The sequence below is a fragment of the Aedes aegypti genome, chromosome 2, assembly GCF_002204515.2.
Source record: "Aedes aegypti strain LVP_AGWG chromosome 2, AaegL5.0 Primary Assembly, whole genome shotgun sequence".
Classification (NCBI taxonomy): Eukaryota; Metazoa; Arthropoda; class Insecta; order Diptera; family Culicidae; genus Aedes; species Aedes aegypti.
Window position 1 is genome coordinate 128,569,453 of NC_035108.1, and position 25,501 is coordinate 128,594,953.

Below are 25,501 nucleotides of genomic sequence, written 5' to 3' on the forward strand. Positions count from 1 at the left end.
GTAAATGAAATGTTTGCTGACTGAAACACAAAATATAGATAATTTATGACAGGCATACTTTATACCAACGATGAAATTTTATTTGCAGGATAATACACACTAAATGTTAATAAAAAAATTGTCCAAAACAGAGTTAATAGAATTATACCCAAAAATAACAGTTTTTCGAAAAACAGTGTAAGAGTTTGAAATTTCTATGACTTTTGTCACACGATCAGGCAAATTATGCTAAATTTTTAAATAAGTACCTATATGAGAAAGATTCATGCTTGGGTTTGACCACATAAGCAATAATTTTGCTCAAATATTTTTCAAAATTGAATAGAACAATTGATGTTACTTGTCACTTTGCTTCCAAACAAGTTTCCAGCTCTAATTGTAAGAATTATTTGCTTCGCTACATTTGCTCTCATAAAAATTCTTTACTCATTTCGTCCCCTTAATGCTACAACTAGATAACTCGAAAATCAAAATTTTGGGATGTGCAACTTTGAAAATAAGACCGTTTTACAAGCTGACGGTTAATCGCAGCGGATATGGTTCAAAAATAAACTTTAACTTGTGTATTTTGAATCACACGCTTATGAGCTGTAGGTATTTTACAGATCTAATTAAGAAAAATGTTTTGGCATATTGAAGTCAAAAATTTCAAATTTCGAGTTATCTAGTTGTAGCATCAATGGGACGATTTTATATTTAAAACAATAATAATCGGGACATTTCAACACGAAAATATCGTCCCATTATGATCTCCCTAACGGCCGCCATTGTTCGCAAATATGGATGTCTGGCAGAGCATTCGGCTCGTTTCGGTTCGTTCCTAGGGGTGAGGCAATCCTTAAACAGACCGTGTGAGAAGATCATGGCACTAGAAGAATTTAATGAAAATTTCCACCCCCTCGAACGCTTTTCCGATTCCCGGCATATCCACCGAAAAAAGCGGAAAAAGCATTTGCGGAATAAATGTTCCATCTTTGTTCCATCTCGCGTCTTGTTCTCGGCAGTTCGTGTTCGGGTGGAGTCTTTCATTTACCAGTCAGCCCAACGATGCCTTTTATGTTCGTCCATCTCCAAGGACGTAGTCGTCGTCACCTCCTTCCAAGGAGTTTTGAAATCCTATTTATCCTGGAAGTGGAGGTTTCGACTGCCAGAAACTACGACTTGGGCGACGACGGCTTCTTAGATGATCCGCGAATGTACCGTTTGCCATTTTGAACGGGCACTTATCATGCATGCCATGACTGCTTCATACATTGCTTGCTTAGGACGGAATCATATTTTCCTTTTGCGGCTGGTGGAGCTCAGCTGCTGCAGTGGAACTTTTTCCATCCGAGTGTCTGTGGCATCCCGTTCCGGGCAGGGAGGCCAGATTTTCGGGGCATCGATTCCGACATATATGATAAAACAATTATTATAACAGTGGTTCCCAATCTTTTTGTTGTTGCGACCCCTTTGAAGTTCTACAAACATTCCGCGGACCCCTAAACTTAAATTTTCTTGCAATTAATAGAAACCGCGGAACACTTTTTTGTCTCAAGCACCAAAACACGGAAAAGTACTCAATTTAGGGTTGCTGAATCCATTGCCGTTTCCAAAACTATCATAGCACGTCTAGTTTTTAAGATATTGACTGTTAAAAAATGTATAATTTGATGATTTCAGCCAACTTTCATACAAGTTTGCTAACTTGTATGGCGAATTTTTCGCTAAATTTGCACAGAATTCAAACTTTATGTGTTAAACACTATTTAACAAGAAAGTTCATAATGATTTCGATGCAAAAAAGTTATTGTTTGATGATTTAGAAAAGTATTGAATTTTACCATTTAGGAATTTTGTATGAAGACTGCAAGCTTGTTGAAAAAGTCAATTGATTCTAAATTTGATATTCTATGCTTGGTGGATAAGATCTCTAAAAAGTTTGATGAATCAATAAAATCAGTGTTTTAAACAACTTTGACGACCTATAGCACAAAATTGAGACGTGCTGGAACGGCATCAGATTTAGCGACCCCAAATCTAATAGAGGCACATAATTTGATCCTTTAGACACGCCAAAATGTCATTTTTGTTACGCTGTATTCAGGGATAGGGTGCGACTCAAAACTCTTTCAGTGCAGCACGCGCTGCCGGGAGACAGCACGTTCAATTTGAAAGAGACGTGCTAGTGCAATATGAATTGTGATGCACTCATTCTTGTTTTTGTGCTAAAACTCCCATGTGCCGTTGCTGTGAATCTCTCTGAGCATTAGGCAAGGCTCTCTCAAATAACATCACATTGCTTTGATGACGGAGTACGGATGGACGCCACTCTCAAACGAACCACACAAACGTTTGTTTACTTCATAAATCATACATGATTTCGCCTCACACACAGGGTAGATGTACCAATAGTGGAGGTACTAAGCACGATTGATCTTCATTTAACCGCTTAAATTCAAGAAGCGCAATTAATGAACATATTAATGTTGTAACAGGAAGTAACGACCATTGACTTAATGAGAAAAATGATTTCATAGCAGTTGCCAACGGCATGTCAGTGAAAAATAGTACCTACACTGTTTCGTTAGTTGCGGTGTATTTTTAATTTGCGTTCCTAATGTTGCGGTATCCGTTGTTTTCTTATGGGATCCTTCACTATAGGAACACTTTACCGCAACTATTGGTACAAGTAAGAAAAGATTCAGCAATATTAGTGATATTTCATCAACTTTCAAGTAGTTTGAACGCTGTTTTCAACTATTTCGTGTATCCATAAGCCAATACGTCGATTGACAGTGTCAATTCTGTGGTTAATGCAATCAAAGCAGTGAAAATGGCGTTATCACAACTATAGGAATACCCACAACTAATAGATTACTTATCCTACTTCGATAATTTCGACGACTTCGATATACTTTTCGTGTTGACCAGGAGTTTTGACAATTTCCTGAACAAACGATGGTTGTGATTAGATTCAATATACCTGCCAACATTTTCGCATGATAGTTGTATTTATTGTTGTTTTTGTTTTTAGGAACTGGATCGGTGATCAACACATAATCAGTATTTGACATTATAAATTGGTAAAATTGTGGGATAGCTCAATAAATATGAAAGCATAATTGAAGCAATTGAATCACTAGGTGTAACGATAAAAAAGGCCGTAGCCTTATGTTACATGAATAATACTGAATAAATAAATAAATAAATATAATCAAACCAACTTCAAGCAAATTGTAGTTCGGTCGAACCTGAATCGGGTTGGGGTTGGAATTGTGATTCAGAACGGGTTGCGCCAGTTTCAACCTATAGTCTTTGACATAAGTTAGTTACCAAATGCTGTTTTTCCATACAAAATGCCCAAGTTTGGGGTGCTGTATCTCAGCATCTTGCAGTCCGAATTGGGAAATTTGGATGACGAACTACAAATAACTTGAAATTTTGCCTGTAAAGGAATTATTACATTGCAGTCATTTTCCATAGAGTTCCAGAGGGTTGTTCAAAAACAAAAGTAAGTAACCGGGAGACTTTTTAATTTAATTCGAAAACGGTAAGTCTTGGGAAGTTGGTGTGTTCTGTAAATTTGTATGACTTCTGAAATTGACCAACTATGTGAAACAAACCAACAAACCACAACTCACCGTTTTTGAATTAAATAAAAGAGTCTCTCGGTTACTCACTTTTGTCTTTGAACAATCCCGCCATGCGGGGTGACATTGGGCCTAGAGGGTGACTATGACCGCCTCTTTCGATGCATCTCATGATTAGTAGGAACGGCAAAAAACTAATCTATGATAATCTTTTGGATAATTATAACGTATTCTTGAAACTTGGCACATTGTTTTCATTATTCTGGCATTAGCTTGCTGTAAAAATCTTAGCCCAAAGTCACCCTTATGGACCAATGTCACCCCGCACGACGGTCCTCTTAAACTGTATGGAAAAATACTGCAATGTAATAATTCTTTTACAGACAAAACTTCAAGTTATTTGTAGTTCGTCATCCAAATTTCAACCAATTCAATACCCCAAACTCGAGCATTTTGTATGGAAAAACAGTATTTGGTTACTAACTTCTGTCACTGATTGTAGGTTCAAAAACGAATTCGACATATGTTATTGCTGTGTGCGTTTGAAACGCAAATATCAAATACGGGAAGACCAAACTCGGTAAGATTTTTTGCAAGGAAAGCCAAGTCGAGAATTGCTTTTCCACGGCAGTTTCAAAGTTTTGTCGTTTTTTTTTGACACCCCCTCTCCCGAGGGAAGATTTGTTGTATGAAATTAAAAATAATTTGTCTGGCACGTAACAAACAACTTCCTGCCCCCTCCACATGACTCACCCTACATATAACTCCTTACTTACTTATGAACGACCTCTAATTAGAAAATAATTTCCAAACATTGTAAGAAATGTCCTACGTCCTAGTTTCAAATTCACGTGCTTTCTACGTAAGAGCCCATTCACAAAATTTAATAACGCTGAAGGGAGGGGGGTCCTTAAGATGTTACAGCTCATACAAAATTTGGAAAATATTCATACAAAATGCGTAACAAGGGGGTGGGTGTGTGTTAAAAATGGCCATTTCCGGCGTTATCAAATTTGCGAATAAACCCTAAAATGATTTTGAAGAGTAGACCAGAAAAAAATGATTCGATACCGCCGTCAGTCACATTCGTTCTCGATTATGTTTTCAATAAAAAGCACCAAACGAAGCACATTGTGCTTTACTCCAAGAGTTTTAAAGAGTAGAGCTGGAGCTATCTTTTGTCTCTCACACAGTTGCGGCAATACTCGCACCTTCTTTTGTGTCACTCAACAAAAACAGGAGACGCACGCAAAAGTCGGGTGCAGCACATGCATATTTTGCACCGCTCCGAGTTTTCTGCTATTCTCTGGCTGTATTATGAATCAAAAGATATTCTTGGTAGAGCACTCAAAAACACTTTTGTAATCCACCACAGTTAAAGCAAGAATTCTGCCAAAAAAATTAGGATCCACAAAGTCTCCTAAGAATCTTGATAGGAGTCTACCAAACGAAAACCAAAAGTCTTTCCAAGAGTTCGATAAGAAACTTTTAAAAAGAAATTTGTCAAAATCTAATAAACATCTCCGGGAAAGTCACTTATGATGTAAAAATTATAGTGACGACTTCCTTCAGATGGGAAGTAAAGCCGTTTGCCCCATTAGTTTACCCCAAAAATCTTGTTAATGGAGATAAAAAGAAATGAACATAAGTTCGTTGAGAAGCCAGCGATTTGTCAAAAAAAAAAACCCCAGGAGTGCGATGAATTGTTTTGTGAGAACCATTTGAGATTTGAAAGATTTTTTCAGATATCACCAAAGTTCTACCAGAAACCGCGAAGTTCTTGTTAGGAATTTTCGGAAGTTAGATTAGGTACCTATCTGCAAAAATCGCATCGTCAAACGGTTTTGAACAACCTATTCGGTCTAAAAATTCATTCGGCCTCACGACCCATCAGAACTATCAACCATCTACGGCCCAATGACCCTTTCTGCCTAACAAAGTTTTCGTACTAAAGGCATTCGGCCTAATGGACTCCAACCTAACGACATTTGGCCTAACGGGATAGAACTGTAACATCACGTTGCACTGTGTTTTATTTTGTAGATTTCGTGCGCTTCTTGAATAGCGCTCAAACCGTAAATTTTAGCTGTATAGTTCATTCGAAGAAGTATCTTGGGGCATCATTTTGATGCAAAAAGATTTGTGATCAATCCACCTAGCAGTGAGATGGAAAATCTATTTTTCCAAAACATCTAGATATACATGTCTTTGGCAAAGATGTAGAAGTAGCAATTTGAAACATGTTGAAGACATGATTTTTCTATCTATTATAATTTTTGAGATATACGCGGTTGTATGTATGTAAATGAGCACTCAAAATTATATATTTTATGATAACAATTTTCCAAGAGTTTTTTTTTCCCATTTTTTGTGTTTTCTACAAAGTTGTTTGTAACATTGAAACCCGTATTTTTGCTGAAAATGTCATCATGCTATTTTTTGAAATAATAAAGTTATTCAAAAATTACTCTTTTTTCAAGGGTTTGCTTACCTGATTCCGGTGCAAAATAGCGCAGACAACTCTTACTCTAACTTCTTTATTTTGCAACGTTCAACAAGAACACGCGTTTTTGGAATAAATAAAAAATGTTTCAAATCTTAGTAAAAAGTTTTGGACAAAATAATTTCAAAAGAGTTTGTTCATAAAAATTTGTACACATGGTCAAAATTTCATAGTATTTTTACGAGAATTTTAACATTTTTCATGTCTTCTAAAAAGTTGTTTTATAATTGAAAAGACGTATTTTTCCTCAGCATCACAACATTCTTTCGCTTAACAGTATAATTTTTCAGCGAAGCTTAAAGCTTTCTTGCACATTTCAGAAGATACAAGGCAGTGCAATTCGGAAGCCCAAGCAAGCGGTTTGTTTTTTTTCGTATTCAATTTTTCCATTTACGTGTTTTGCTGTACAGTGGTTTGCTAAGGCAACTCAAGCCATCAGAATCGTTTATACCACCCCGAGTGTAGAAAATTTTATTTGGACGGTCGTTTGGACGTTGGATTGCAGAGAGGTTTCAAATGCAGAATTCGGTGAGTTTGTTCCAAAATGAATCAATGCCAAAACGTCTGCCAAACGTATCCTATGGCCTTTCCCATCCCATTAACATTCCACAATATCCCGTAATACCTATGAGAGGTCGTAGAGTTCTCTGCATCTTTCTTAAGTAGGTGTTTAATCAATCATTTTTTCCCATTCCTCAGCATTCGCAAGGACGTGGCCAGGACAGCTCTCAACTGTTGGAGGATGCGTCAATCTTGTCTTAGAGTCAAGGGTTACTTCCAAATCTCTGACTTTGGTAACGGACGATTAGGAGGCAACCCTTATACAACGGTTTAGGACTGTACCACCTACGAATTTGTGCGAATTGCTTAATGCTAATGCTAATGCTAATTTCAGAAGATACAAATGTAAAATGTCCTCTAGTATTAATTTGGTTGAAAGTGAAATCTGTCGATCTATTGAATCTGTAGAAACTCTTCAATCACGTAAATATACGGAAAATTCCATACATCTGGCATCACTGCCTGCCGGGAGGCTCGGTGAGTGCGAGGGGATGCCACGGCAAACGAGGTGAGCGCAGATAAATATTTCAGCATTTTCCTCGCTTGCACAAAAGCTCCCCTGCACTGCATACTGATGATGGGATTTTCCACATCCCATTTGCTACGCTGCGCCGCTTAGGATTTACTCTGCAGAGTTGCCCGTGGTAGTTTCTAGCAGAAGGATTTAACGACGGCTAAATAGGAGTATACATAGCGATCGGAGCCCGGAAGCCCAGAGTGGAAGCAGCAGCAGCAATAGTGATTCGAATTCGAGGAAGTTTTTCGAATTTTAGAGTCTCGAAATTAATGCGAGTGAAACAAAGTGCATTCTTAAGGGCTTAGCGAGCTCACTTTTTAGATGGAATGCATTCATCTCATGAATATTTTTGCTTAATTTGGAGCATATTTGCGAAATGGTGTGCTTAACTGAGCAAGACTTTAGCGCAAGTGAAAGTTGATCACTTGATTGTTCAACGTTTTCAGAATGCATACACACTGTTTAGTTATTTAAAAGGAAAACAAAATTCCAAGGGCAAATTCTTAAAAACTTAAACTGAGACGTTGGTTTCTCCTGAAATTCTCCACCCTCGAGAAAATTTCACCGACTTCAAACGGCTAGTATGTTAGTGGAATGGTGCACATTTTCCCAAAGCCGAAACGAAATTTTCTCCCGTAATCCATCTCATCTGCATGCAAATCAAAGCACGCAAAGAATTTCAAAGATCTCTATCTCATCCAGCGGCTTCCAGGCAGCGGTTTACTAAGTATAAGCAGAAGCACGCTACACGCTTTCTAACGTCGTCCATGCCAACCGCGACTTGCAAATTGTTCAAAGTACTGCAGTGAAATGTGCGCAAATAGTTCTGTATTAGGTACACACCAACCTACCTGTTTCGGAAAGCATCCACTTTGTGGTGCTTTCCCTAACATTTCGAAGAACGGCGCCATCAAAGCATTCCACCCAAGATGGGGGGAAATAAAAAGTTTTCTGGTGAAACATCAATCTTATACATAACGATGATTTTTTCTAAAAATTTATGGCAACTTTCATCTTTATCATAAAGTGTGCTTCGTATCATCATTGCATTGAAATGGCCAACAAGAACTAATGTTAGATGCTAAATTCACAACAATCAATCAATTATTTTTTTCTTCTTTCTGACATTACGTCCCTACTTGAACGTAGCATACTTCTCAGCTTAGTAAATGAAAGCTTTCTTGTCCATTTCTGCTAATTGACCATTTTTGCATTGGTTAATCGTGTGGTTAGCACGAAGATGCGTTGAGATGTGGAGAAAATTTTCAGCTCTAAGAGTTTCTTGATTTCAACTGGTCATCTTAGGCATGGTCTTGCTGGAAAGTAGTTCCAAAGTTGTTTGAGCCTAACTTCTCTTCCGGAGATGGGTTGGTTCAAAGCATTGAGCATCGCTACCATCTCAGGCCTAATTTAATAAAAAAGATGAAAAAGTTTGGCTGGGTTTTGAACCCTGGCAACATCTACCTCTCGGTCATCTCACCACGCTGAGGGAAGTGAGTTCAGTTTGCTACAAGTTGTGTTTAACGAAATGACATTCTTGGCATTTTCGACGATCGAATCCGAGTACGTTTTGAATTGAATATTTTCTCCACAGACTCTTACTGAGATTCCGCCAAAGATTATTGCATGGATTTCTTTAAGAAAATATCTACAGGGATTCCTTCATAGATTCCTTAAGTAATATTTTACTGGGATTCCAAAAATTCGTGTGCTCTAATGAATTTAAATAATATTTAAAGAGAAACATCATAGTTTAAGCAAAAAATATAAACATTTAGAGGTGGTGCAAGCGTCTTGAAGGTGAATTCTCAAGTTATAAAAAAGGCATTCAGTGAACTTACCATAACTTCGTTACTTCCTAATCAATTTTAAAACTTTTAACACCATTATCTTCAATTTTAATTTCTTGAAAACTTTGTAGAACTCCAAATTTGTCTAAAATCTAAACTAATCTTATTAAAAAATAGTTTTTTTCATTTTTCCTAAAAATTTTCTGTATTGGACCTAACTTCATTAATACTCAATCGATTACAAATCTTTTTACATGTTTTTAAAGCAAAGTTAGTTGTTTTCAAATTGTTTATCCTACACATTTTTCTTAAAAATGGTTTTGACTTAGTTATTCAACAAGAACTACCCAAAAACATGATTTTTCAATTAAAAAATCAAATTTGTTAGGATTATTCATGTTTTTTTTTTGCAGGAAATTGCGTTTTTTCTATTGAACTTAAGTTTATAAAGCATCTTGTTTTAATTACGAGTTGAATAGGAAAATGATGCTAAAAATTTCAAATTTGGTTGAATAATAACAAAGTTATGTATACTTCACTAAAGGTTATTTTTATAACTTGAAAATTTAACTTCAAGACGCTTGCGCCACCTCAAAATGTTTACATTTTTGCTCAAATTTTGAGGTTTCTCTTTTTATGCAATCCCCAGGTAGTCCTCTTCAGGGCTCCCTCCAGGGTTTCAATAAGGAAATTATCCAGGGATTCCACCAGAAATTCCTCCAGCGATTCTACAAGTAATTGCTTCTCAAACTGCTTGAAGAATTCCTCCAGGAATTCCTTAAGTAATACCTCTCGGAAAATCGATATGTGAATGTCTCCAAGGAATTTTCCAGGTAATCTTCCATGGATTCCGTCAGCAATTTCTTCAGAGATTCGTTCTGGCTTTCTCAAAATTCCTGCAGAGATTCCTTTAAGAATTCCTCTAGAAATTCCTCTCAAGATTAACTATGGAATCATTCTCCAGGGATTCTATCAGAAAATACTCTAAGATTTTCTACAGGTATTACAATAGGAAAATCTCTACCTAGAGACCTTTACAGATTCATCCAGATATTTCTCCTGTGATTTCTTCAGAAATTTTTTCACGGATTCCTTCAAGGATTTCTACAGAAATATCTCTGCAGGAATTTCACCAGGGATTCCTCCCGCATGATCTCCACAGTGATTCTTCCAGGGATTTCTCCAACGATTATTTTAGGAATTTCTCCATGGATTTCTCCTAAAATGCCTCCAGAGACCCCGTCAGCCATTTATCCAGGTAATCCTTCCAAGACCCCTCATCAATTAACCCAGTCAACCTTTCATTGATTCATTCAGCAGTTTACTCAGGTTTCCTTAAGAGATTCCTTTAGGAGTTTCTCCAGAGACTCCTCCAGAGATTCTTCCAGAAAAATCTCTCAAGGAATTCCTCTAGAGATTTACCTAGCAATGTCTTCAGGAATTTCTCCGTGAATTATTCCAGAAAAATCTCTAAATGGGTTTCTCTAAATATGGTTCCCGAGATTTCTTCAGGAATTCCACTAGAGATTTCCACGGGTATTATCCAGAGACAAATGTAAGAATTTTTTAGAAGGATTTTCAAAGGAATCTTTCAGGGATTAAGCGAGAATTCCGCAGGGGGGTTCTCCCAGATACTCTTCTAGAGATTACTGTAAAGATTCTTTCATGTAATACTATAGAGATTTATCCATTATTTGTTTAGAGAGGATCATCCAAGGATGTAGGGATTTTTCTAAGGATTTCTTCATGAAATTATTCTAGAGATTTCTCCAGGGATGGCTCAAATAATTTCTCCAGCGATTTCTCCAGGAATGTATCCAAGTGCTTTTCAAAAACTTTTTCAGTAAAGGAGTTTCTCGAGCAATCGCTGGAAATATTCTTGGAGGATTCCCTGGAGGCACTCTTAGGTCAATTTTGGATTAAAGCCTTGGAGGAATTTATGAGGGAATCTCTAGCGGAATTGATACAGAAATTTTTGGAGGCCAATAACGAAATCTGGAAAAAAAAATCTCGGGGAATTTCTGGTGGATTACTTGAAAAAATCATTGGAGTGATTCATGTAGCGATTCTCTTCAGTGCTGTTGAATGTCAAAATTTTGGAAAATTTAAAATGCTTATAGCACCTTTCCATGGAAAATATCGCATCAGCAAATTTTGCTAACCGATAGTAATTCGGAAAAGGTCACCAGGAAAAACATTTTCCGATAACTGTTTCCACGGGGAAGGATGAAATTAGCTATATATTCAATTTTCAAAGTCACGTGATATTCATGATATTTAACAGCACTGATTCTCTTATCCCTGGGAGAGTCCTAAAAGGAAAATCTTGAAGTAATTTTTGTGCATAATATCTGGAGGAATTCTTGGCGAAACCTCTGAAGAAATTCTTGATGGAAACTCTGAAGAAATCTCCGGAATAATTCCTGGAGGAATCACGACAGGCCTACCTGAGAAAATTTCTGCAAGTATGCTTAGAGGAATTTCTGCATAAATAACAGGAGTAGTTCTTTAAGATCCCTGGAGGAATTCCTAAATAAAGCCTAGAATTGTTGTAGAGATTTTCCTGGTGGAATACTTGGAGGAGTCTCTGGAAAAAAAACTGAAGGAAGCTCTGTGGGAATATCAGGAGAAAACGTTTAAAGAATCGTCGAAGAAATCTCTAAAGGAATCCCTGAAAAAATTGCTTGAAAAGTTAATTGAGCAATACCAATAAAGATGATACTGGAGGAACCTATGGATGAATGGAGAAACTCCTCGCAAAATCTCTAGAAGAATCCTTGTAGAGATTTTCCTGCAGAAATTTCTGGAATAATCTTTGGAGGAATCCCTAAAGCAACACCTGACAGAATTCCTGGAGAAATTGCTGAAGGAATCGGTTTTAAAAATCTAGTAGCAGAGGGACATGGGTTCGAATCCTATCAGTTGACAATCTTTTTGAGTTGAACATTTTCTCGACTTCCCAGAGCATAAATTTTTTCGACGATATGGCGATATAACTTAAAGAAATTTTAATTTTAGTGCAATTTCAACCAAGAATCATAAGCATATAATTAATATTATATGTTTTAAAATAAAAAAGATGAAGATCTCGTAATCTCGTAATCAATTTTTATGTTTTCTTCTGGGAAGGCCATCAAAAAAATTATCAGATATGAGGTAGTTGAAAAATTCCTACAAAAGTCTTGCAAGGATTCCTCCATGTATTTCTTCCGGGATATTTTCAGGTCCTCCACCTATTTTTTTTTTCAAAGTGCTCTGCCATAAATCAATTAAACAGATTTTCCTCTCAACAATTCTTAGAGGCAAGTTGCATAAATTTCTTCTGAAATGCTTCCACTGTATATTCCAAAAATGTATTAGAATCAAATTTTTGAGAGAAAATCCTAAGTGAATATTTGGAGGAATATATGTGAGAATACTTTAAGAGATCTACATTGCTAATCTCTAAAATGATGAGTTGAGGATTTTCTGGAGAAATGTTCAGATCTTATCCTGAGCAAGTTTTGGAAAAAATTCTGATAATCGTGAGAAGTACTAGCCGTGAGTACGTTATTCGTACATTTTGCTTATCACAACTCAATTACAGGTCAAAGATTCACAGAGCTGAATATGTTTCTGGAATTTCAGCACCATTCGTTCAATTTTATATTTTCCGATTTATCAGGTTGCTTATTACTGTTCATATTATACTACAAATAGTTATTAAAGTTTCACGAGAAAATCTTTTTAAAATTGACATCAATAATCTTTAAACCCGAACGGTTTTCAAAATTTTGATAAATTTCAGCAGTAATTATCAATAATTTTCTCAGTTTGAGTCAAATAATTTTAAGAGAAATGAAAATGTTGGTGTAATCTTTGAAAAACAAAAATAAAATCAAAGGAGATCTTGAAATAATCCGAAGAGGGATTCCAGGTGTAATTTCTGAAGAAATTCAGAAGGGGAATACTTTAAGTAACTTCTTTAGAAATATGTCTCTGAGAAATTCCTGGAGACTTCGTTAGAGAATTTCTTTTCTTATCTTAGAAAAAATACTTAAGAAATCTCTGTTTAGTGACCTTTCATGTCATCGGGCATTCAATACAGCTATTATATTAGTAAAATGGACGAATAACGTACAATCTGGAATCGTTGACCGTTCGTCGCAAAACTCATTTTAGAATGTTTGTCCCTCAGAGCCTGAAATCGAGCCTGCCAAGCCGACAATCTCCTTATCGAGTGTGGAAAACTTGTAAATAATCGCTGGAAGTCAGACTTGTTAGTGAAGATTATAGAAGTGTGTAGAAAACTTTACTGGACAGTTGCTGGAGGAATACCTAGACGAGTACTGTGAGAAGCATCAGAAGAAGTACTTGAAAGAGTTTCTCGAGGAATCTTTGCAAGAATCACAAGATAACTTTCAGGATGGTTTTCTATCTCAGGATGGTTGTAGGAATTGTGTACCATTGAGTGGCAGTTTCCTAAAATTTGTGATTGTTTTTTTTTTTAAATATAGGCAACAATGGCGCCTGCCACGTCAGAATGGTCTTCATTCATGATGAGAAGGGGGAGGAATAGATGATGCATTTAATACTGATCCACAGTAGACTGGATATACCCCTGCATATACGCCAGTTCATGCAGGAAGGTGTAAGGGTAAGGTGATTTTATGGCAGAGAGGCTTGCTGTTTGGTTAGCAGACTTCCTATGTATCAGGCGTGAAGAAAGGCGTGCAGTAATGATGGGAGAATGGAAGGGTAGGGAAACGTTTCACGGTGTGCTGGAACACACATATTATCGGACTTGCATGAACCTCCGATCTTTTTTCACTAAATGTTAGCCTTGGTAGTCAAAAAAAGCTTGCTGAATATTAAAAAATCTTTCATCGGCAAAAAATTGAAAAAAAGACGATTTTTGTATTTTTACCCTTTTTCCATATATGAGTTCATAGGAGAATATTAGAGATACACTAATATGATGACTTTTAACGACCTAATGACCAATTTGACATGACATATCTTTAACATGAATGAATTCTTAGATTTAAGCATCATTTCCTACATACACTGACATAATATGACCAGCCCATGGTGGAATGCCGTATTTTATATAATGGACATTTCACTTTTCACTTCAGAAAAGCTCATACGAACGCTTTGTATTCTTCTTTCTGAATCAAATCAGTAATATTTTACGTATGTGGTATAGTTTTCTAATCAGAATAGGAATTCCCAGAAATTGATACACATGGCAGTATAAGCTGTATTCATGTGCTTATACGCGCAAACTTCTTGAAAGTGGGTTCACTATAACATGATTAACAGTGAATAGCTTATATAGCCTTAAGGTGGTCTCAAGCTCTTCGTGATACAAGTTTTGTGCAGTCACTCATATGCAATGCGCACATTATATTTGGGGTTTGAAGTGCCTGATTTTGAGTAAAAGGGCTGGACTACTTCGGATAAATGTGGCGACGGTAACAAATCGATCCAACGTAATCCAGCCCTTTTATTCACGACTTCGCACTTATGGAGGGCACATTTGGCGAAATAGACACAACAATTTCAATAACCAGCATGGACACATAAATTTTATTATCGTAAAACGAGGTATCTTTGAAAATGCGGGTAACTTTCATAGTGCGGGATCCGCAACGTACACTAAACAAAATAACCAAAATTATGTTATTCATTTAAGCAAAACGAATACGAAACTAAGGAGTAGCAGTGTGACACTTCACCTCTGAGCTGTTTTCGTGCCAATCAAGAGTATGTGAGGCTTTATATTCGAATATTAAAAAATGATGAGATTTTGGTACTTTCAAAATGACCACAAACAATCTGTTTTACTATCACTATTTCATGAAACTATAATGAATTCGGTACGTATGCTTGATGGCCTAGCTATAGTAGAACATAAATCCGGTATCAAACCTCATAGCGAAAAACAGTTTTACAATTTGGAATCATTTTTGTAATCAAAGTCACAAATTCCCATATAACATTAAAAATCTAGAGGTATGCAACGCCTCATGTACTTTACGGGATTCAGTCGATTTATACTCATTCATGTTCCAAAAACGATTGATTTATGGTGAATTCAATGTCGAAACATGATTATCGATAGATATCTATTCAAAGATATATGTTTATACCCATTATTATCAACTTATAATGGTGTTTATTGTGTTTGTTTTGACTGAAAACCCTTTTAAAGATGTTTTTTGTTCAATAAATTCTGTACTTTAATTGATAAAATCTAATCCAGTTTCTCTATTAACATTCTCCAATCCAATTCAAACTGTGATGATGTCAAACAATAGTTTGTTTTGGATTTTCATGTGCTTATCTACTCATTATCAATGTTACCCCATTACCAAAAACTGACTTTCGATTATATGAAAAACTATAGATTCATTAAGATCGAACCGTTATGCAATCTTTCATGTACAATCGATAACTAACAAACCAGTGCTTGTTTTACAAATAAAAAAAATTTCGATTTTCTCTCAAAAAACTATCAAAGTTACCCCGTTTTATGGTATGTATTTAGTTTTAAGTATATGAAGGTAACTAAGGATATGTTAATGATGTGAGGTTTTAGCAAACGCACCCAACCAGCGGCTGCAAGATTTCAATATAAATCGGCATGACAACTTTTCAAATATATATTATATAATATTTGAAAAGTTACTCATACAAGGAATATCTTTCAATCAAAACAAATGTGAATAACAAAATCAGCTAGAGTGAACATACCATACAAAATTGAAACAGTACATTGCCCTATATAATTGTATGGCGGTTTATTTAATGGTTGCATGTAATTATACAATTGTCTGTTATCTTAAAAAAGCTTCATGTTCAATAACGAACTCCAATAATTTCAATTATTCAGTAGAATAGGAAACATTGATTGAAACTTGATAAGTTGTAGTATGTTTACCTTAATAAATTTATGTAAAAATGCGATGTCGTTAATAAACGGCATACCACAATGGGCTGGTCACATTGTGTGAATGTAGGTAGAAATTATGCTCACTTTGAAACGTCTTGTAATCGATTCGTGATCTAGGTATATCAAATAAGTCTGCAATGCATCAAAATTAGTATAACTCTAATATTCTCCTATGAACTCATATATGGGAGAAGGGTAAAAATACAAAAATCGACTTTTTTCAATTTTTTGCCGATGAAAGATTTTTTAATATTCCGCAAGCTTTTCTTGACTATCAAGGCTAACTTTTAGTGAAAAAAGATCGGAGGTTCATGCAAGTTCGATAATATGTGTGTTCCAGCACACCGTGCGTTTGTTTGACCGTCTCTGGTTCTTGCAAATGCTATGAACGAATAGATCAACTGTGTTCAGTTTTGATATTTGCTCTATCTTTACTTGAGCACTAAATATATCTTTTTTCGACGTAAAATACGCTTTGAATGTATCTATCTTGAAATCATTCAATTCGAAAGTATTTTTAGACAATAAAGTTCCAAAACCAACTTCGTTGTGTTTAGTACTCTTTTTATGATCTATTTTATCCATATTCTAATAAAACAATTCAAGACAATTGATTTCAATCACCGTTTCATTCAATTCGACATTATATCAGCTCGGAATAGTGAACTCTCACATCAATTCACAGCTCGTACAGTTGAAGCTTTCTATTGCCGAAGCTTATTTTTCGCGTGAGATTTTTGAACACAACCACATTTAATCGGACAATTTCATTAGCACGATTGTTCTTATCTTGTAAGCACTTAAAAGGCTTTTATTCCTTCCATCCCAGTCACATTGCGGTGGCTTTGTCAAATTAAAATCCTCGCTGGTTTCTTGCTCCACCTCTTCAACCCGCGAACATGCCATTTTCCGCACCATTTTGGCACATCAAAAAGCAACGCACTTAACCTTCCAAACGAATAAGAACCCGTGACAGCAGGGCGCATCAACTTTTTGCGCCGTTTGGTTGCCATTTTTACTCGCAACCTTTCTTGGAGGACGGTTTACTCATAGAAATGTAAGTTCCATCGTAAATTCATTTAAAACTTATTCGCGCTGCCTTGGGCTTTGCCGAAAAAAGAGCCAGGGTTGGCCCGTGGAAACGTCCGTGTGCGGATATTGGGACGAGAAGGCGGAAGTAAATGCACCCAATTTGAAATCCTCCCACTCCGTGTGGCTTCCTGGCCGCGATATCACCCCGCCAAGGCATCGCAGTCACGAGAAAAGTTCGCTTGCAACAACTGCAGGGAAGGAGCGCCAAAATAACTGAGACTGACGGCGCAGGGTAGGGCGATTCAAATTACAAAAAAATGAATATTCAATCTCCTTTACAATATTTTTGAAAATCCTCACGATAAAAATAAACTGTTTCAACATTTTTTATGGTGATTTAAAGGAGGTTCAAAGATGATGTAGATTTATATGGAAATTACCATATAGAAATTTTTAAAATGTTCCAAAAACGATAATACTGTAAGTACAAGTTTATCATTTCAAAGCGAAAACTCATTCTTCGAACTGCAATAAAGGAAGTTGCTGAAGTCAGAAATTCAGAACGACGGATAGCTAAAAAGATATTCATCAATTTCTTTGCTACTATTTAGTTCCATACGGTTTTATAGTCCTTGAAACTACTGTAAAAACTGCAACGAAAAAAGCTCAAAATGGTTTGTATCTTCAGCATCTTTCTTCATTAACATTTGAATAACAAAACTCAAACATTTATCCTATTATCAACTCCAATGTGATAGTACTACTTATAATAGAAGTATGATTTTAGTTTCTTCATATAAATTTTCAATTAACCTTTAACGATTTTGAGCCACCTTTAAACCTGCTCTAAAAAGGATATTAATTTAACAGAACTCGGTTTTAACCATGAGGATTTCTGCAATATTGGAACCGCCCTAGTGCAGAGCCGCCGTCGACCCAGTAGTGACTGAGAAATGGGAACGAAACAAGATTTTCACGATTTTAGAATTAAGATAAAATTTCAAATTATATTTTCTCCCGCTCGCTAATCTTGTTTCACTTTTCTTCGCCCGAGTCGTCCGTGTGGCCTGGCTGTAGCTGGTATCTCTATAGATTGGTTTATAGACGGTGCTTCGCTGGTGGGAGGTTTGCAAATTCTTCGCCTACACTACCCTACCGTTATCTCCCTGCTGGTTTTATCAATTTTTATGCCATTCAGCACCAACGACATTGAGCTGCAGTGTGACGTTGTTTATGCTTTCTTGTTTTGCTTTTCGATAGCAATTTCTGGAGGCGGATTTTAAACTGTTCTAGAAAATGTTTTTTGGGATTTCTTATGGACGCTTTTTGCTGGCTGGAACTGAAAACCCACTGCCATCACCTCTCACGCACAGCTTGAGTGGCAGAATAAACATCTAGAAACACAAAAATTGTGGACTGAATGTCATCTGATACGATAACATGTTCATAAAAATGTGGGTTCGAAATCCGTACATCTAAGAAATGAATCTAAATCCGTCCTCGCGAAAGAAAGCAGACCAAATAAAGCGCAGCATCCATACTGGCCGTGCCTCGTATATCCAGCAACAATGATGACGAAATAGAATTAGAAAGAATTGTTGATGCTTTAGCCTGGAGCATTAGCCTTAGAATGCTAATGTCGCGACTGTTCATGTGACCAACATCTAGTTTGCCACGCTCTGACAGCTTGAGTATCAGGTCTGTAAGTGTCAAATCATTTTTTTTATCCAAAATAAAACGTTCTCTAAAACATGGCACTAAACAAACAATCAAAAGCTTCAATAATAAGTATTAATAAAACAATTCTGCTTTGCGATAACAGCGCCACTAGCGTTATACTACTTATATTTCTATTGTGAGTATCGACTCTGATTCGGGTCCAGATCCCGAGCTAGGTGATGTAGGATGGAGAATAACATTTGACAAACGGTCAAAATGGCTAAGCAAGTTTATTGTTAAGTATTGTAAATAATGTTTGAAATTTAAATGTAGTGTTTTTTGATGCGAATGTACCTGTTTGGTGTTAAGTGTCGTTAATAAAACAAACAAACACTTTCTGTAAGTGGCTTTCAATGCAGAATGTATTCATTAAAAACTGCCATTAAGAGTGGGGAGTTGCAGATCATCATAAATGGGGAGTTGTTGGCCATCTGAGATATATTATTTTAATCTATCAATAATACTTGAAAAATATGTTTTTGTTTCAATTTACTTTCTACGTACTCTCTACTAAATCTTGATTTATTTTCGTCTACTAAACACACTTTTGACTGTTCCTCGACTGGTAAAGGATAGGACAAGAAACAGTTAACGAATGATTCCGCCATAGGATAGGACAAGAAACAGTTAACGAATGATTCCGCCACCGAAATTACTTATGCTGTACGCTGCTGAGAAGTAGAGCTGATTTCATAACGACTGTAGCGGCAGCCGTTCAAATCACATGGAGCTATTACTTTTCCGAAGCTGTCACTACTCGGAGAATATTTCGATGGAAAGAATCAATTCGTGAAAAGAAAGTGTTGATTTAACAGAAGAAAAGTGTCACATGGATCATCCAAAGTTGAATGCCAGAGTGCAATCAAAATCAGCAATAATAAGCCGTATATCGAGGGGGGTCCGTAGCCTTGAGGTTACGCTTTCGCTTCATAAGCGGAAGGTCATGGATTCAATTCCCAGCCCCTCCAAAAAAAAAATAACCCGTCCAGCCACCAGAAGACGCCGCACGGAGGACCGTGCTTAGGGGAACACATCCATCCTCCGCCAGTATCAGATGGTGACTGAGACAAACTGACCCACTTCGCAGGCAGCTAGCCTCAAACGACTCAGGAACACGGCAAAACGAACCACCGCAAGAGCAATGGACTATGGCTTATGGAAATCGATTGGACCAACAGCAGAGCACTCTCCTACCTGCTCGGTGTGAGAGCAAAAGAGCAGAAGAGAGTGAAAGCAGATGTAAATATAGATTAGCTAAAAATAGAACTGTATCGGTAAGGAAGATGCAGATAAAACTGATTCCGGCACAGTATTGGCCACGAGCACGAAGTGCCTTAAAAAAAAAAAAGTGGTGAACTCGCCAAGGGCGAAAAGCCACTCTAATAAAGAAAAAAAAAAAAAAAAAGCCGTATATCGGGCCCAATCCCTTATATGCGGCTCATATAGGGCTATTTAACGGCTTATTGGCATTATATTAGCCGTAAATCAACAATTTGGCCCAATATACGGCACATTGCTTACCTGGCTATTGATGCGATTTTTTGAGTAAACTATCTCGTAATTCCGCGAGTTCCCAGGTTACATGCCTACCGAAAATACCGTTTTGGTTCATATTACGGACACTTAAGGCCTCAGTGAAGTATAACTCACCAAAAAGCATGTAAAATAAATCACTCCGTATGATTCCTCCGCGTTATCGAACCTTTAAACCCCTTAACTTTCGAATGGTGAGTAAAGATTACGATTCCAAAACATGATTAATTTTAAACAAATAGAAATGTGTGGACTTTTCATGATTCTTATTCCGGACGCTGCCTTGCTTTTGCTTCATATTCCGGACACTTCGATTCAAATTCCGGACAGGTCGATCAAATCATGAAAAGAAAAGTCAAATCATCAAATGAAATCATCAAAGCACTAAAGAGACGCATAAGGTAGTTGGGCATTATAAATTTTAACAGATATTTATGGAAAATGCTTATAAAAAACGAGCCTTGAAAGTGAGAACTTTTGACCAGCAAGAATTGAAACATTTCGTGTGAAATGTTTCTCATACAAAGTAGAATGTCCGGAATTTGAAGCTGTCCGTAATATGAATCAAAACGGTAGACATTTCGTAGTCAAAAGCGAGTGTTCAATATACCGTTTTGATTCATATTACGGACACTTAAGCCCGATTCGAAGTGTGAGCCAGCTAAAAGCATACAGATTAATTCAATCTATAAGATATCTCTGCGTTATTATGCTATCAGGACACTTACCACTCAAATGGTAGGAGAAGATTTGAATTCCACAACTCCAATAAATTTAAATTAATAGAAATGTGTGTCCGCTTCATGATTCTAATTCCGGACACCACCTCACTTTTGCTTCTTATTCCGGACTCATTGATTCAAATTCCGGGCAGCTCGTGAAAAGAAAAGTTGGAAATGTTAAATCGTTAAATAAACACTACCAGCCGTTATAAAAACGTCAAAACTAGTTGAGCATTATAAATTTTCATGGTTTGCTATGTAAAAAGCTTGATAAAACAACTCTCCAAGTTGTGAGCTTTTGAAACATTTCAATTGAAACCTTTCCCATACAAAGTTGAGTGTCCGGAATTAGAAGCTGTCCGGAATTTGAATCAGAACGGTACTTTGTAAAGCATTCATGCAGTTATGGACCGATGCACGAGTTCATTAATTTGACGTTTGAGCGGTGCCGAATTCACTGGTTCCCATGGTCACATAAATAACACGGCACCGCTCAAACGTCAAATAGTGAACTCGTGCATCGGTTCATGGACCAATGCAGGAGTTCACTAATTTGACGTTTGAGCGGTGCTGAATTCACTCATTGCCATTGTTACGTAAATAACACGGCACCGGTCAAACGTTTGAGCGGTGCTGAATTCACTCATTGCCATTGTTACGTAAATAACACGGCACCGGTCAAACGTCAAATAGTGAACTCGTGCATCGGTCCATAGTGTATTACATTCTGAATGGTGTAATTAGAAGACAGTGGATGTGAATCTGACATTGGATCGAGCGATGACCGATTTCAATGGAGAGAAGCAATAAGTTAGCGGTTATACGTTTCCATGATGATGGCAATGCAGCGGCTTCCTCAGCTGTACTGAGAGAGGATCGGCGAATCGTAATGGAGCTTCGAAAAACGAATTCGATGAGTTTGTACCAATCTGCAGCCAATACGCAAAATTCAATCGTTTACTGGCCAAAATGTGTACCAAACGTATCCTGTGGCATTACTTATCCCATTATCATTTCAAAACATCCCGTTAAATCTATGAGGGGTCGTAGAGTTCTCTGCATCTTTCTTAAGAAGGTGTTCATTTATTCATTCCTTCCCATTTCCCCCAGTATTTGCAAGGACGTGGTCGGGACAGCTTTCGACTGTTAGATGATGCGTCAATCTAGTCTTAAAGTCAAAAGTTAGTCCCAAATCTTTGACTATGGTAACCGACGAGGGGAAGGAGGCAACCCTCATACAACGGTCTAAGACTGTACCACATACAAAGTTGTGCGAAAGGCTTATTGCTGATTATGGATTTACTTCTTGACCTATTCTCAATTTATCTTGATTACCTTATTCTGGATTTACACAATTTTTTTTTTTACTTTATGACTCATTGTCGTTTCTCCCTTTGTTTTCTTCGAATGACTCTCAGTTCTCTTTGCTAACTCTGGTCACAGTCCACAATGGTCCAGATAGCAAGTTTAGGCGGACATGAACTTTTCGACGTCATTTTGTAGTTTTAGAGTATAGGTTGCTTCCCAGAAGTGTCTCGAAATAAGTTGTACTACAATTCGTACGGAAGGGATTTTTTCTCTGCACTAATCGCAATAGTGTCCTATACGCCAACTTTTTTATGTTAATAGATAGCAAGTTGGTATGTTCAGCAAAGTTGTAGCATATTTTAATACAAAAAAACTTTGTAGAACAAACTTTTTCTCTATCTCTTATACTTTCTGAGATAATTGACTTTATATATGAAAATATAAAATAAATGAAGAAAATCATTTTTTCACTCATAAGTCATTTATTTATAAATTTTAGCAGCCTACTATGTTCTACAAAGTTTTTGGTACTGCTATATTCTACAACTTTGGTGAATTTACCACAGTTGTTTTTCTTCTCGTTTTCTTATTGTCTTCTTCTTCTTCCTGACGTAACGTCCCAAAGAAGATTTTAATTTAAAAGTCATAAATGGTAAATGGTGTTGCAAGAGTTGAAAGGCATTCAATTTATTTATCTTGAGTCTTTGATTTATGTATAGCAGTAATTATTACAGTAGTTAAAGTCGTATTGAAATCAGTCATAGTAACCATGTCAAACAAATACAATTGCGATTGCTACTCACATCAGATCCGGTGATCTCATTGACAAATCGTCGAATTGCTCAGAAGCATTCGGAATTGCACGAAGAAGCGCAAGAATTATTGAAAAAGTTTTGAAAATTATGCTTTTTAACAAATATAGTACACTCTACAAAATCAAACAGGTGTTGATAATTTCATGCTGAATCGCGGCGGCCATGACTTTTGTGTGTTTTATAAAAAAGATGACTAATTAATGTGTTTTAATTGCAAATCACGCGTCATTGAAAATAGTCTTAAAAATATATATAAACATAATATATTCACCAAATTTCACTCAAATACTCTTTAAGGGGTGTAGAGGCACGGTGTGACAGGTAGGTTCATTTTCAAGTGCATCTTTGCGAGTTATTTGGCCTGTAATACGGTATGATTTTAAATTAATATCTCCTACAATAAGAAAACCAGAAGAAACACAACTGTGGTATATTCACCAAAGTTGTAGAATATAATAGTACCAAAAACTTTGTAGAACATAGTAGGCTGCTCAAATTTGGAAATAAATGACTTATGAGTGAAAAAATGATTTTCTTCAATTTTTTATATAAAAAGTCAATTATCTCAGAAAGTATAAGATATAGAGAAAAAGTTTGTTCTACAAAGTTTTTCTGTACTGCAATATGCTACAACTTTGCTGAATATATCAACTCTATATCTATTAACATAAAAAAGTTGGCGTATAGGACACTATTGCGATTAGTGCAGAGAAAAAAATCCCTTTCGTACGAATTGTAGTACAACTTATTTAGACACACTTCTGGGAAGCAACCTATACTCTAAAACCACAAAATGACGTCGAAAAGTTCATGTCCGCGTAAACTTGCTATCTGGACCACTGTGCAGTCGTGATACAGTTTTTATCAAACCAACTCTCAAGTCACACATGATCTAATTTGATGAAAATTTCGCTTATTTTTCCTTGCGATTCAAATTGAATACACTTTTGATACAATCTCAGTGCAAATCAATTTTTAAATGCTAATTATTTACTCTTGATATATTCTTGACTAACTTTCAACTAAGTCTCGATTAATTGTCAACTCAACTATACCGTGCTGGACATTCGTACACCTAAGAAATGAATCTAAATTCGTTCACTTCATACATGATGCCTACTATTTATATGAAATGTACGGATTTGCAGCCAAACTCAGCGTTGAATTTTGTTTGATTAAAGTTAGTTGATGACCTTTTTGGGTCGAACTGAGTTGAGTTGACCGAACCAAGACCTATGATAGCTGCCTGGTCAACTAACCAATTGAATATTATTGCTGATAGCACACAAGCCCAGATATTTGGGGTAGTGTCTATTAAGTGAGTCAAACAGATTCAGCCTACACGTCAGGTTGATGATCAATGAAGGAAGGGGGAGCAATTAATTGATCATTGCATCAAAACTGGCCCATAGTAGACCTGATCTATACCAGTTCGTGCGGGAGGGTATGGATAAGGAAGTTTTACGGCTTGCTTTGTGCTTAACAGACAGCCTATGTATCAGGCGTAAGGGAAGGCGAGCTAGCATTATGGAAGAATGGAAACGTAGTGAAATGGTTTCTTCTCCGTTTCTGGTTCTAGCGATGGCTATGAACGAATAGTTATAAGTGTGATAGAGAGGAGTGGAAGATAGAAGCAAGGGATAAATACAACTACACAGTACGGGAAAAGGGATAGGCTTGGGATTGAACCCATGATCTTCTGCTTAATTTCCTCTAAGAAAAGTCACAGGCAATTACAGACCACTTGCAAGAAGGACTAATTCACCAAAATTAGAAACAACGAAGTGTATGTAGATCAATGATTTTCAGAATTTGTCTTTAATAATGCCAGTGCCCATACACAGTTAGAGAAAATAAGTGCTCCTTGTTCAAGTTCTTAAGCGTCGCAGTTGGAGTAATTATGAGCGATCTAGTCATCTGCATCAGTCATTTTTTTTTTTTGAAAAAGGCACATTATCCATTGAATCATTCTCATCTTGCTCTTTTGCCACCACACAAGAAATCCATACACTAGTATTTATCGAACAACTGCTGTGTAAATCCAGGATTTGATATAGTTTTTTACACGTTTTTTTTGCAATTTACACGACACTTTTTTGCACGGATTTCGAAACTAAAGACTTTTTTTCTTATTACACGAATTTCAGATCTACCACGTTTTTTCACACGAATTCCAGAATTAGCACGGTTTTTTTGAGCGGATTTTTTTTTGCACGGCACGTATCCTCCGTGTTAAAGAAACCTTAGTGTATTTGGATTTTAGGCATCTAGTTTTGCCAAAGGTTTGCCAGCTGAACAGAAGGTCATGCGAGCTTTCTGAACTTTGAATTCGATGTAAGGTTCCCAGGAAAGTTCAGAATCTTGAATGACTACAACATACTTCACCTGATCAGACATATTAATCTTAATTGCTTCTTCATTCATCTTCTTTGGACTTAATGTTACAGTAAATATCTTGCCAGGATTTGAGAATATACCCGGTAGCAAAATTT

At 36.6% G+C, this 25,501-nt stretch overlaps 1 protein-coding gene across 15 annotated transcripts in view; it reads right to left on the minus strand.

The window, feature by feature from the left end:
* LOC5565828 (protein alan shepard) overlaps positions 1-25,501 on the minus strand; it is a 765,716-nt gene that overhangs the window by 41,769 nt on the left and 698,446 nt on the right. The window lies entirely within an intron of this gene.